The sequence below is a fragment of the Battus philenor genome, unplaced genomic scaffold, assembly GCF_028537555.1.
Source record: "Battus philenor isolate CCGP_79_NKW_IND1 unplaced genomic scaffold, ilBatPhil1.0.hap1 SCAF_11, whole genome shotgun sequence".
Taxonomy (NCBI): Eukaryota; Metazoa; Arthropoda; class Insecta; order Lepidoptera; family Papilionidae; genus Battus; species Battus philenor.
In genome coordinates, this window is record NW_027181673.1 from 1408262 (window position 1) to 1421619 (window position 13358).

At 32.6% G+C, this 13358-nt stretch overlaps 1 protein-coding gene across 1 annotated transcript in view; it reads left to right on the forward strand.

Moving 5' to 3' along the window:
* LOC137930909 (neuroglobin-like) overlaps positions 1 to 13358 on the forward strand; it is a 54427-nt gene that overhangs the window by 31332 nt on the left and 9737 nt on the right. The window lies entirely within an intron of this gene.

Sequence of the window (13358 nt, forward strand, 5' to 3'; positions counted from 1 at the left end):
TCTCTTTCTTATTTCCTTTAAATGATATAAACTATATATATACATAACTATTACTTATTTATAAAAAAGAAGCCATTAAAAAAATATAAAGCAAAAAATTCCAGAAGATCGAAAACCCGGAAAAAAAATTCATATTCAGTACACGTATTACAGTGAAGAATTATAGAAACAGGCCACCAATGAAATTGAATCGTAAAGAAAATATTTAAATTTAGAACCGTCCCTCAATTATTATTTTTTTTACAAAAGAAATAAATTAGGGGCGAAGACAACCGTGCGACGCTCACTTCTTTTTAAATTCATTGAAAAAGTTAAAACGTACATTATTCTTAAACATTACTTTTTATTAATCAAATTGGCCAGTGTTTAAGTGGCTCTTTGACTTATTTTAATTTTAATTAGAAAAAGAATCGGCTTCTAATTTTAAAATTACAAACGATATCTTTTACTTTGATATTCATTCCTTTAAGCTGAATTTACAACTTATTTGCTTAATAAGCTATTTACACGTCTATCCATCACTCTGAAATATATTAATTTATTTATTTCTATTGGAATAACCCGTGCCAATAAATTCGCGCAGTACAAAAAGTGCACCGCAGGCCTGCCCGCCGATAAATGTGCATGCGGCAAACAATGCGAATTACATAACTACCACCGTTAAATCATTCATCACGTGTTTCACCCCTCCACGTGGCATCTTCGGGAGTTATGTTACACCGATTAGTGCCAAACACAGAGTGCACTTTGTTGCACGTCTACCACTGCATATGCGGAAGTGGCTAAATATTGGCCCTTTTCTTACTTAGGATGGACTTCCGCAAAATAACGCCTGATTCTATTAGATATTTAACAATAATTGATTTTAATGTGTAATAATTACAAAAGTTAATTTTTATCTCTATTTCTTTATTTATTATTTCTGAAACTATTGATAGTGATCCATACATTCTTCTTTTCAGCTAATAAACGCCCAGTGCAAGGCCTAGGCTTCCTGCAAAGGTTGTTACGATGACATTCGCTGCCCGTATCCAAGGACTTTCCGCGACCATAATTATGTCGTTCGACCACCCAGTGGGAGCTCTGCCCACGCCATATCTACCTGGTTTTGGTCGCCAATCAAAAGCCTTTCGTTGATACCATACATTAGTTGATTCTTTATGCATTCACCTCTTTAGAGATTTTACACATATAAACAATGGCTCGATATACCTATTTATTTAATATATAACACCCTATAAAAATATTAATTTAATATTACAGCAACCCAGGCATCTTTGTATTCCGATTTGGCTCCTTGACCCCTTTCCGAGATATAAATAGCTTCTTCATGTTTCAGGATTTCCTCGAAACTCAATACTCAACGTAAAATTAAGTTCAAGTGAATCTTTTATTGTGTGATTTTATGAAGCAATAATATTGAATATGTTACTAATAAAAATATTTTATTAAGTGACAATACTGATAAGATTTGGAAGGTGTGATCTATTTTTATGTATATTCAAAATGTTTGTATATTTGTTTAGGTTTTGGTAAAAATTAAATTTAAAAAAGTCATTTTTAAAAAACTTTTAAATAAAAAATATATATATATATATATATATATATATACATAATTATCACTTATTTATAAAAAATAAGCCAAAATTCCAGAAGATCGAATAACCGAAAAAAAAATTTAAAATTTATATTATATATTATTTTTTTTGTTTAATAGAAGCTATTTTTAATTTCAAAAAAATTCAAAATAGCTTCTTTTATACCAACTGAATCAAGTTTCTCAGCAATATATTACTATAAATCAAAGATGTAGAAACAAAGTTAATTCGCGTAGTGCATTCGAATATAAAATATTTAATGAAGCCGTGGTAAGAAGAATCTTAGTTAAAATGTAAATAAAACACGTAAAGAAAACATTCAGCCACACGTTTAATAAATAAAATATGGAATCCTTCATGATCTAATTTATTTATTTATTAATTATTTATTTTAAAAACATATTTATACATAGTAAGATACATTCAAATGTACCATAAAAAAATTATAAATTCAAAATTAAAATAGTATATGTGCTAGCACATATACATCTAATATTTATTTATACGTTCATGTGTATGTGTGAGTACAAGAGAAGTTTATGTAATAATATGAAGAATAGTACAGAATTTACTGTAAATATTTTTTTCAAATTCTATTTAAACTTTTTGGCACAACGCTGTGCTACATAAAAAAACATATGTACATGGCCTATAAGATCTTAATTCCTATAAAAATGTTACATTGGCGTTAAAAGAGTAACTATCAAGTTTGTTGCCATGTTCTTATCTATAGAATCAAAATTCTTTATCTGGTAGAAATTTATGTTTATTTATATATATATGCCCATCGAGTAAGCGGACGTCTTAGGCTGCGTTTTTTGGATCCGTGGTCTTTACTCCAGAACCATAAAGCTCCTGAAACATTAGTGTAGCGCATGAGAAAAAAAACCTTTATGCATATATATATATATATGTGTGTGTGTGTGTGTGTGTATATACACATGTGTGTGTGTCAATTATATTCGAAATTATTAGGTACATATTTGTTTCTTTGTTTAATTATTTCAGCATATACTCTATACTCTACCAAATTTTTTTATTTTACCGCCTAAAACATTTTCAACTTTCAAGTGTAGTTCGATAAGCGAAAAGGTTTATCCGTTTACACTAATTAAGTAGTTAAACCTGTACTGTTATTTGATCTGGCACATTGCCAAATGGGCACCGCTGTATCTCAGCACTTAAACTGTGAAAATTGTTCAAAGTTTTCGCTTTAATATGTAATTGAAGTTTGTTTTATACTTCGAGCCTATTTAATGCAAATCGCTTCTTTGTTTTTAATCTGTATGTTACTATATCTAGTCATATCTATATACATACTATATAGATATGCCGGTAAACGCAGCATATGTAATCCTCTCACTGGGTTAACTGACGGCATAGTCAAGGGTGCAGGAATTCCCTGGAACCACAATGACGATCGATCTTGCATTACCTGGATCCAGTACCATCGCAGCAATTTTAAAAAGAGGCTTTAATGCGCGTGTCTATCGACAGACATGATGACGATGGTTAATTAGGTGATAAGGAAATATGCGTCTACTATTTTCTTCTAATTCTTCCACTCTTGTCAGAGTGGTTGTGGTAGTTCGGTGTTTGGCAGAAAGAGAAAGCATTCGTTTACTGATTTTAAGTGACAGTTTTGATATTATCTATACATCTTGTTGGACAGCGTCCATTAAATCGCTTGTTTTCTTTTCCTTATACCATCAAAGGTTCTATTAAAACCTCATTACGTCATGCCAATCTTTGAAGTCTTGGAAGGATGAACATGATTACTTATTCCGTAATTTTACTTACTTATCTAACCGTTACTATCTTTAAAAATAACCTTACTATTGTAAACATACATTCATTTTTTAAAAGTGTTAGATGCATATAGCGATCTTAAGTTAAAGTCTATATCTTGGACTGACATAGTTATGAATCAAATATATAGTTTTAATAATTGAATTAAATAAATAAAACAACAAGACAACAAAGTAAACGAAATTTATAAAAGGATAAAAATATTTTACAATATAAAATCAAGTATGATACGTTGTAGTTAAAAGTAGGGATATGTTCGCGGTACGTGGGCCGAGCCGGACTGACGATAGGGGGAGATTGTTCGGCCGGTCTGACTCTTTCTCACCGCATGAAAATTAAAGAAATATAACATTCACTCTACAGATGGAAAGACGGTGTAGTCATGGCAATGTTGCTTGATTATTTTGATTTCATTTAAGCTATATCTTATAAAGTGTATATGTGTAAATCTGTGTTGTTTAACTTTATTAAAAGATGTGTTGTTGTGAAGTTTCTTTCTGATTATTCTCCATAACTACACATCTTGCAGAGTAGAGAGAAAAATAAAATAGAAATAATTAGTTGACGATCAACAGGAGTTCTAATGTTGAATAAACGAATTCTATGTTTATCTTATATACAGGCTAGGTATAAATGTATGAACAATAAAAAGGAATAAAATTTATAGCTAGGTTATTGTCAGCGGATTTATTATCAATTTTTGAACTTGGCGCGATATAATTTTATCGGCACTTAATAAAAGCAGTTTATGGATGATTCCGACGCAAGAGTTGGGACATAACACTGTGCCAGTTTCGAAACGAGCCCTCCGAGTTTCGAGGAGGGCACTTACCTCGCAATGAGGTCAAGAGGTCTCGTCTGAATACAGAAGGCAGGTACAGCTTTTGTTCCCCGAATTCCGTGCCAGTCTTTTCGGGTATTTAGGTCTTTGTATGTTTAATTATTCATGCGGATTACCATTCCTCTCTTTGGACGTTTTGACGTGTTGTACTTAGGGCATTCGCTTATAGTTACAAAAGCCTTAAATGGTTGAGCATATAGATCATTTGTCATCAAAAAGCACCTAATTCTTTACACACATTTCCTCAAAACACTCTGCAAATGATCACTGTGAAATGTATAACGTTAATTTAGACTGCAATTATCTTAATATTAAATATTAATTATCCTAATATTTAAAGCACCTTTCCTTACTGTATTGTCATTACCATCAATCATTCTGTATTTACAATGTTTAATTAATAACCTATTGTACAAAAATAAATTAAATATTAGGTTATCTCTATAGTAGAGTTTGTCAAACGCATAAAGTAATATACTCTGTGGTAATGCGTTCTAGATATTATAAAAATTATAATAGGAGATTACCTCATTATTTATCGCCTGCCAAAAATACTTAAACCCACTTTTATAACAATGGACGAGAGCCAAAATCAAACCCACTCGGTTAGTGGAAGGAAGAATCAGAGATCTTTGTCTATCACAAAGCGTAAAATATAAACATGTCAAAAATTAATAATCCGTCAAATAATAACAAAATGGCGTCGTTGAAATGCGCGGGAAATGTTTGTGTTCCGCTGATGCGTGGAACTAAGATATATTACAGACGTCAAACATGCACCCACGTACTTTAATGTTCAATATATCTCAAAGTTTATATGTAGAGCTATAAAGTTTACAATTAATACGCTTTCAAAGTTTCCCGAGACTTCTAGAGATCTAAATGCAGCTCTGCTGAAAAGATTTAGTTATAAAATCAAATGTAAACATGATATAAAATTAAATTTATGTTTTAAAGACCCAATTCGTACTCTGTGAAATTATTTGGCATTATTTTCATGTTTGAAACTGAAACTGTAGAAATATTAATGGTTTTGAATTATAGTTGCATTTTATTTACAACCAACTAGTTCCATTTGTAAAATTAAAAATGAATTATTGTGAACGAAACGTGAACGCGTTTTTAATCATTCGATTTTTAAAAAAATATTGATGTAAAGAGACGAATTTTTTATCTGTACCCGCAGACTTTTACTGCTAGAAGTTATTAGCCAGTCGCATTCTAATAATAAATAAATAAATGTATTTTAACATATTCTAGAATGATCGCTTTATACAAGAAGAATGGGAAAAGATTTATAAGTTTTTTTGCTGACATTTAAACAATACATATATTTTAAATATCTAATAGATTCAGGCGTTACTTTGCGGAAGTCCATCCTAAGTAAGAAAAGGACTAATATATAGCTACATCCGCTATGTATTATTTGTCCTTTTCTTACCTAAACTTATATTTAAACTAACAAATCAACCTGTACATATATATCTATTAACAGTGTTCAACTGAAAATACTAAAAAAGTGAAATACATTGAGTAGTTAAAAGGAAAATAAGTCGATACCGATTCAAATATATCCGCAATGTAACACCAGTTAATAGGCATGGTCATAAAATATTTATGGAGTCAGCATAACGGCGACTTGAAATCGACCTCCGGACTGACGCTGAGACATTTTATGACTGTGTACCAGTTTCACTTAACCCAATAACTTCGACGCATACCCACTAATATACGAAACAGTGTACATAGTTTAGACGACACAGACTGGCCTATAATGAACTTTAATTTTGAAAATAAGGTCAAAAATTCATGTGCTTAAAAAACAGATATATTTTTAATTAAATAAAAGAGTTAATGATTTTTTTTTTTGGAATTTATATCATCATAATTCAAAAACTTATTCCTTCACAAGATCTTTCATTCATTTCCATACATCTGCTCACTTTCTTCGCGTTCCCTTTAGAGTTCTACAATTTTATGTCTATTATCTTTATTTATTGTAATTGTTATTTATTTCCTTACTATCTATATCGCACTTAATTAACATTTCTATTATCAGCCATTTTATTACTGTTCCAAAAATATGCTTGCAAGTTTAAGAAGCTCAAACTATGTTCTTTTTCTTTTAAAATATTTTGAATATCGCCATAAAGAGAAAAAGGTGAGAAATATAGCCTTCCTTGTTTACATTTGATGTCACCCTTCTTCGATATGCCTTTTTTTTAGAACATTAATTCTTGTATTACATATGTGACAAGTGATTCAGATATTGCTGGAAAGTAAGGGTTTAGGTTGCAAAAACGATTAGGCTTTTGAAAAACAGAGATCAATGTCTTTTCCTAGTCTTGGAAGAGATGCGGGAGGAATAGCGAAACATGTTCACTATGAGAAGATTTGGGTGTGACGAAGCCTTTTCAACGTAGGACCCAGAGCAAGCTTGATAGAATTCTTGGACCGTTAGAAGTTTGGGGTCTATGTGAAACTGTATCCCTGTATCTATGATTAAAAAATAAAAGATCAAATTAATTTATACAAAATATTGAAACTTTTATTGATCGACAATTTTTTTTAATTATTTATTTTTGACTTTGCTTTGCAAGGTGTTATAGTTAAAAGACGGAAGAATTTTCTTAACAATGGTGGAGGTTTTTATATATATAATATATATATATATGTGTGTGTCCATATATAGATAGATTCCATTTGTAGATTTGATAAAGCAATAAAATTCAAATCAATGTTATTAATAAAATAAAACCTATCGTACTTTATATTGAACAAACAATTTTCAATTTCAATTTTAATTCAATACCTCTTCACTGCAATCAATAGTAAACAATAAAGTTATTGAAATAACATTTAAAAAAGAACATAAAAGGATTGAGGGGAACGAAAAAAGTAATCCCGTATATATGTCAAGGGTTGAACACGTGGAAGCGATTTACAAAGGTCCGCGCTGATTTATACCGAAACTGCTCCGATAGAACATAGTACGATTGACAATATAAAATAATTCCGTAATCCAAAACGGTAAAAGTCTAAAGCGAGGTCTTTACGGAGATCGAACGTTTCGCATTTGCCGTCAGATTCAATAAATTTTCTTCACATCTTTTTAGTTTATAGATAGTAATCTTTTTTTTAAAAAAATTTCCTTCTTTCGCAGAAATAAATCAGGAAACCTATATATATTTCAAAAGAAGGTTCTAGAATTATTGACGGAAGTATTTATAATGACCTTTACTCTACTGTATAACAACTGTATATATGATTATTTGTCACATCATATAAAGTGATCATTCTCAAATATTTCATATCGATTTATTTTTTCTATTGTAATACGATAGAGTCTGTCTTATTGTAAACACAAAGCTTGCTAGATAGTAAATAATAAATAATTAAAAAGAAGAAACCGTAACAAAAAAAACTGAAAAGTGATAAGAGAAGAATAGTCTGCAGAAAAAGTAATTTTAATATTTAGATATACGAATTTTGAAAGCCCTTTATTTTCATTACGTTATTATCTCTGAAAATATTGTTATTTGAAAGAATGTGCAATCCATTAACTGACAGTAAATGAGCCATAATATACAGATACTTTATATATATACACACACACACACATATATATATATATATTATGCGTTTATATACTACTTGTCATTTAAAAGTTCATGGTATTAAGAAGACAGAATTTTTTTCTACGTTGGCAGGGCTGTTTAATAAATTACCATCAAAAGGCGTGTCTCTGTTATACTTGGAACATCAATAAGTTATTTAATGAAAACAGGCGTTACCATGCGGAAGTCCATCCTAAGTAAGAAAAGGACCAATATTTAGCCACTTCTGCACATGCATAACTCCTGAAGATGCCCCGTGGAGGGGTGAAACACGTGTTGAGTGATTTGACGGTGGCGGTTGTGTGATTCGCATTGTTTGCCGCTTACGCATTTGTCAGCGGGCTGGCAAGCGGTTCACTTTGTTGCACGACTACCACTGCATGTGCGTGTGGCTAAATATTGGTCCTTTTCTTACTTATCAATAAGCTGCCTAAACCATTTTTAAGGTTGTTTTGTGCCTCAAACACGTCAAGTATCGATCGGTTCCAAAACCACAATTTTTTTGAAAAAAAAAATGCGTCACCGACTATACTCATATCGTCTCGAAACCACCTTATTAGCCTAATTTGGCTCCGTGCAACTTCTGGCTATTCAGGAAAATCAAAAGATCAATGCAAAGACTCCATTTTAACACGATTAACTATTCCGAATATTTTAAGGTCTGCAAAAGCCTTGGCTGTGTTTTCTCAGTGGGGATTACTTGGAAGGAGATGAAAATGGAATAATAAATAAAGAATTTACATTTATATGTGCTATTATTATAAACTTATTTTTGCTATGTAAAAAAAGTTTATACTGTCCTTCAAGACTGTAAGCCCTAGTTATAAAACATGCGAAAGTATTATATCAATAATAATTTATCATTTCTATCGCGACAGAAATCCCCGAATTGGACGGCTATTCATATTTTTAAGGTATTTTAATTTTCCATTTGCATGAAATTAACAGTATATTTTACTGAATATACTAATCTAAATTTCGTTTATATGGTCGTCCATAGATACTGAACACAAGGCGCTTTGAACCTGGTGACATAGATATGTATGGCGAAGCCATTTTTCAATAATAAACGTCGTAGGTTGATAAAATGAAGTTTTTTTTATTATTTTTAATAGACTAATTTCCCCTACGTTCTTACTCTTGGTAGAGTAATTCTTGCAATGTTTCTTCTTTCTCTATTCAAAAACACTTCGTACATATTCGATTCTTTCTCAGGGCATTGAAATTTCGTCGCCGTTTCAGACCATAGACGCCTGCTATAAGACAGCCCCCCCCCCCCCCCAGGATATCTATGGGGGGATATACCATAATCGCCATGTCTGGCACGCGCTTTGGCTACCATATTATGGTATTATCGAACGCAGAAGACTCTGCTCATCCTTTCAAAACATCTTTTTTAAGATAAAAGATAACATACATTTATTCAACATTGGAACATATAACAAAACTCTTATTGATCATCAATTTATTATTTTTATTAATCTATTTTATTTTGACTCTACTCGGGTTAATAAGGCGTTATAGTTGTAAAGAATAAACAAGAATAAACTCTACAACAATGTTTTTGGCAAGCTCATATAATTAATTCACCAAGTGTGTATTATTTATGATTATATACCGAGAATAAAACCGGCTACATACACAGCAAGTATCAGTGCTCTACCGCTGGGATATCACTGCTCGGCACTGGACTCCATTGGCCTTAATCTGATGCCGTTATTGGAGAACGCAATATTTTACTAGTTTCTTTTAAATTTAGTTCTTCTAGCGTTCTTCTCATGATACTCAAGTGGTGACATCATCATCACAAACACGTAAGCTGATGATAAAGATCACCACGATGATCACTCTGACCTCTGACACGATGTCTATGTCATCTCAAAATCCTTTTGGTGGCATAGGCCATCGATTGTACAGGCGATGTACCCCACCCGCTACCACATCGACGAACAATTCTTCAAGCCATGGTTATTATGCGGATTAAAAAAAAATTTAATTAATTGATAAATAAACTATAATACATGTTTTCATCTTCGCAACCATACTTATCGTTTATATTACAAGTGTTTTCACCTTATCTTGACGACCGCAGCAGATGACGTGTCTGACCTAGAAATATGAAGTAACAAGTGATTAATAACACCGAACGGAATTATACGCTCTGGAAGAATCTCGGGTGGCTAAAGTAAGATTAGATATTCAATTGGCTACATCTAACCGTATATAACAATGCAAAATTTTATATATTTTCATTACTCTCTTACTAACAGATTTACTAACGGAATACACAATGGTATTCTTTGTTTTTCAATGTGTATAGCAGTTGGTATATCCAGCTGCTCTTTGTTGTACATATTTTATAATATTTCAGATTTTTCGAATTTTATTTTAATAGCACTTCGATAAATGAAATATTCTTCTTTCTTTTTTTTCTTTTGAGTCGATGTACGCCCACTTTAAGGCATAGGCAAAGATCAACACGATGACCGGTCTTGCGCTGTTTGCATCAAGCGACTATCCACGATATTAACTGTGTCGGTCCACCAGTGGGACGTCTTCCCACGCCGCTACCAGCTTTTGGTTGCCGCTTGAAAACCTTATAAAATATAGACATCCAAAATAAATAATATAAATACATATTAAAACATATGAAATATTTTCTATTTCCTATTTCTTTTTCTATTTGTATTGTTGTTATGTTATATCCTTCGTTATCTGTTTTATTACGTTTCTTCTTTTTCTTTTAAAATATATTTTAGGGGGACCGGAAAGTAATGTCGTTTTTGTCGACATATTTTACAGAAATACTGATTTTTACCGCTCCGGCATTGACTTGTATATATAGATGTAAAAAAGCCGATTTAAAACGTTTAAAACCAAAAGTGGCGGTTTAAAACCCCAAATAAATCTTTTTAAACGGTTTAAAACTCGCCTACTAAAATAGAAGAACAGTGTTTTTACACATCATTATCGACAATACTTGGTCTTGTGTTAGTTACCTATGCAGTTTATACCTATGTAGGTAAGTATATTACATATAAAGTACTATAATTATAAAGAAACAATATTACATACAATAGATTAAAATATGTACCTAAATCATAAAGAAATTGTGGATAGGAGTTTTGACGTTTATTTCCAAGTATTTAAGGTCTACTCAAAGGTCTCTTGACGTCTCTCCGCGTGAGAAGTGCAAGTGTGTGAGTTTGGTTTTAAACCGAATGAAACACTGATAAATCTTTTCAAAATAACCAATATAGTTAACTAGGTAATGGTTTTTCAACTTAGCTAGGTAATGTCTACGCTTGGATTAGATAATGTGTTTATATTTAAAAAAAAACATAGTCGTCAACACTAAACGTTTAAAATCGAAAAAAATGGGTTTTTTCGGTTATAAACGGTTTTTTTCGTTTTAAACCGATTGGTTTAATTCGTTTTAAACCGGCCTTACATCTATACTTGTATACTAGATAGCAGAAGGTTGTTGATAACGAAGATGAATATATTATTGATTAGAATTAAAAACTTCTTAAAATGTTTGTGTAAATTTAACTTAAAAACCGACATTAATTTCCTATCCCGCTCATATATAAATAAATTCTATATTATATAAGTACATTACTTTTAATTAAAGTTAGTTATAACAATCTACTATTAAACGTAAAAACGTAATTTTGACGTATAAATTTAGCTAAATGTTTAGAGGAATTTAAAACACTAAAGACTAGAGTTTTTTTCATACAATAATCACTTGAATATAAAACGACAGGCCGCCGTCTGTCCTCGCACAAGCTGTCAATATCAGAATTGTCAAGAGTGTGATAAATTGAAAATATATTTTATCCACTACCCACTGGTCGCCCAAGGGCGACTTTATCAAGATAAATATCATAGATAAAAACCCTAAATCTGTCAATCAAAGGGTTGTTGAATAATGTTTATGACAGCGTAAATATACAGAACCAATATAAAATATCGTCATTATTATCCCCACAGGAAGCTACTATAGGCTCGGAAGGCAGTTCTGCCAAGAGCCTTCGAGAAACACAACAGTAGCTTTTTACAAATATAGTTTCATGAGAAGTGCTTAACAATAATTAGCTTCCTGAATGAGCATCGACTACATTTACTTCCTCTCTTTAATATCTTATCTTTATGTGGATATGTCTATGTGGTATTCCCAATGCAATTTCAACTAGCCAACTGGGCTATTTCGGGCACTTCCCTAGACTCACTTCTTTTGAATAACGATTTCAACTAGCCAACTGGGCATTCGGGCACTTCCTTAGACTCACTTCTTTTAAATAACGATTCCAACTAGCCAACTGGGCTATTTCGGGCACTTCCCTATGCTGACTTCTTTTAAATAACGATTTCAACTAGCCAACTGGGCTATTTCGGGCACTTCCCTAGGCTCACTTCTTTTAAATAACGATTTCAACTAGCCAACTGGGCATTCGGGCACTTCCCTAGGCTCACTTCTTTTAAATAACGATTTTAACTAGCCAACTGGGCTATTTCGAGCACTACCCTAGGCTCACTTCTTTTAAATAACGATTTCAACTAGCCAACTGGGCTATTTCGGGCACTACCCTAGGCTCACTTCTTTTAAATAACGATTTCAACTAGCCAACTGGGCATTCGGGCACTTCCCTAGGATCACTTCTTTTAAATAACGATTTCAACTAGCCAACTTGGCTATTTCGGGCACTTCCCTAGGCTCACTTCTTTTAAATAACGATGTCAACTAGCCAACTGGGCATTCGGGCACTTCCCTAGGCTCACTTCTTTTAAATAACGATTTCAACTAGCCAACTGGGCTATTTCGGGCACTTCCCTAGGCTCACTTCTTTTAAATAACGATTTCAACTAGCCAACTGGGCATTCGAGCACTTCCCTAGGCTCACTTCTTTTAAATAACGATTTTAACTAGCCAACTGGGCTATTTCGAGCACTACCCTAGGCTCACTTCTTTTAAATAACGATTTCAACTAGCCAACTGGGCATTCGGGCACTTCCCTAGGCTCACTTCTTTTAAATAACGATTTCAACTAGCCAACTGGGCTATTTCGAGCACTACCCTAGGCTCACTTCTTTTAAATAACGATTTCAACTAGCCAACTGGGCTATTTCGAGCACTACCCTAGGCTCACTTCTTTTAAATAACGATTTCAACTCGCCAACTGGGCATTCGGGCACTTCCCTAGGATCACTTCTTTTAAATAACGATTTCAACTAGCCAACTGGGCTATTTCGGGCACTTCCCTAGGCTCACTTCTTTTAAATAACGATTTCAACTAGCCAACTGGGCATTCGGGCACTTCCCTAGGCTCACTTCTTTTAAATAACGATTTCAACTAGCCAACTGGGCTATTTCGGGCACTTCCCTAGGCTCACTTCTTTTAAATAACGATTTCAACTAGCCAACTGGGCATTCGGGCACTTCCCTAGGCTCACTTCTTTTAAATAACGATTTCAACTAGCCAACTGGGC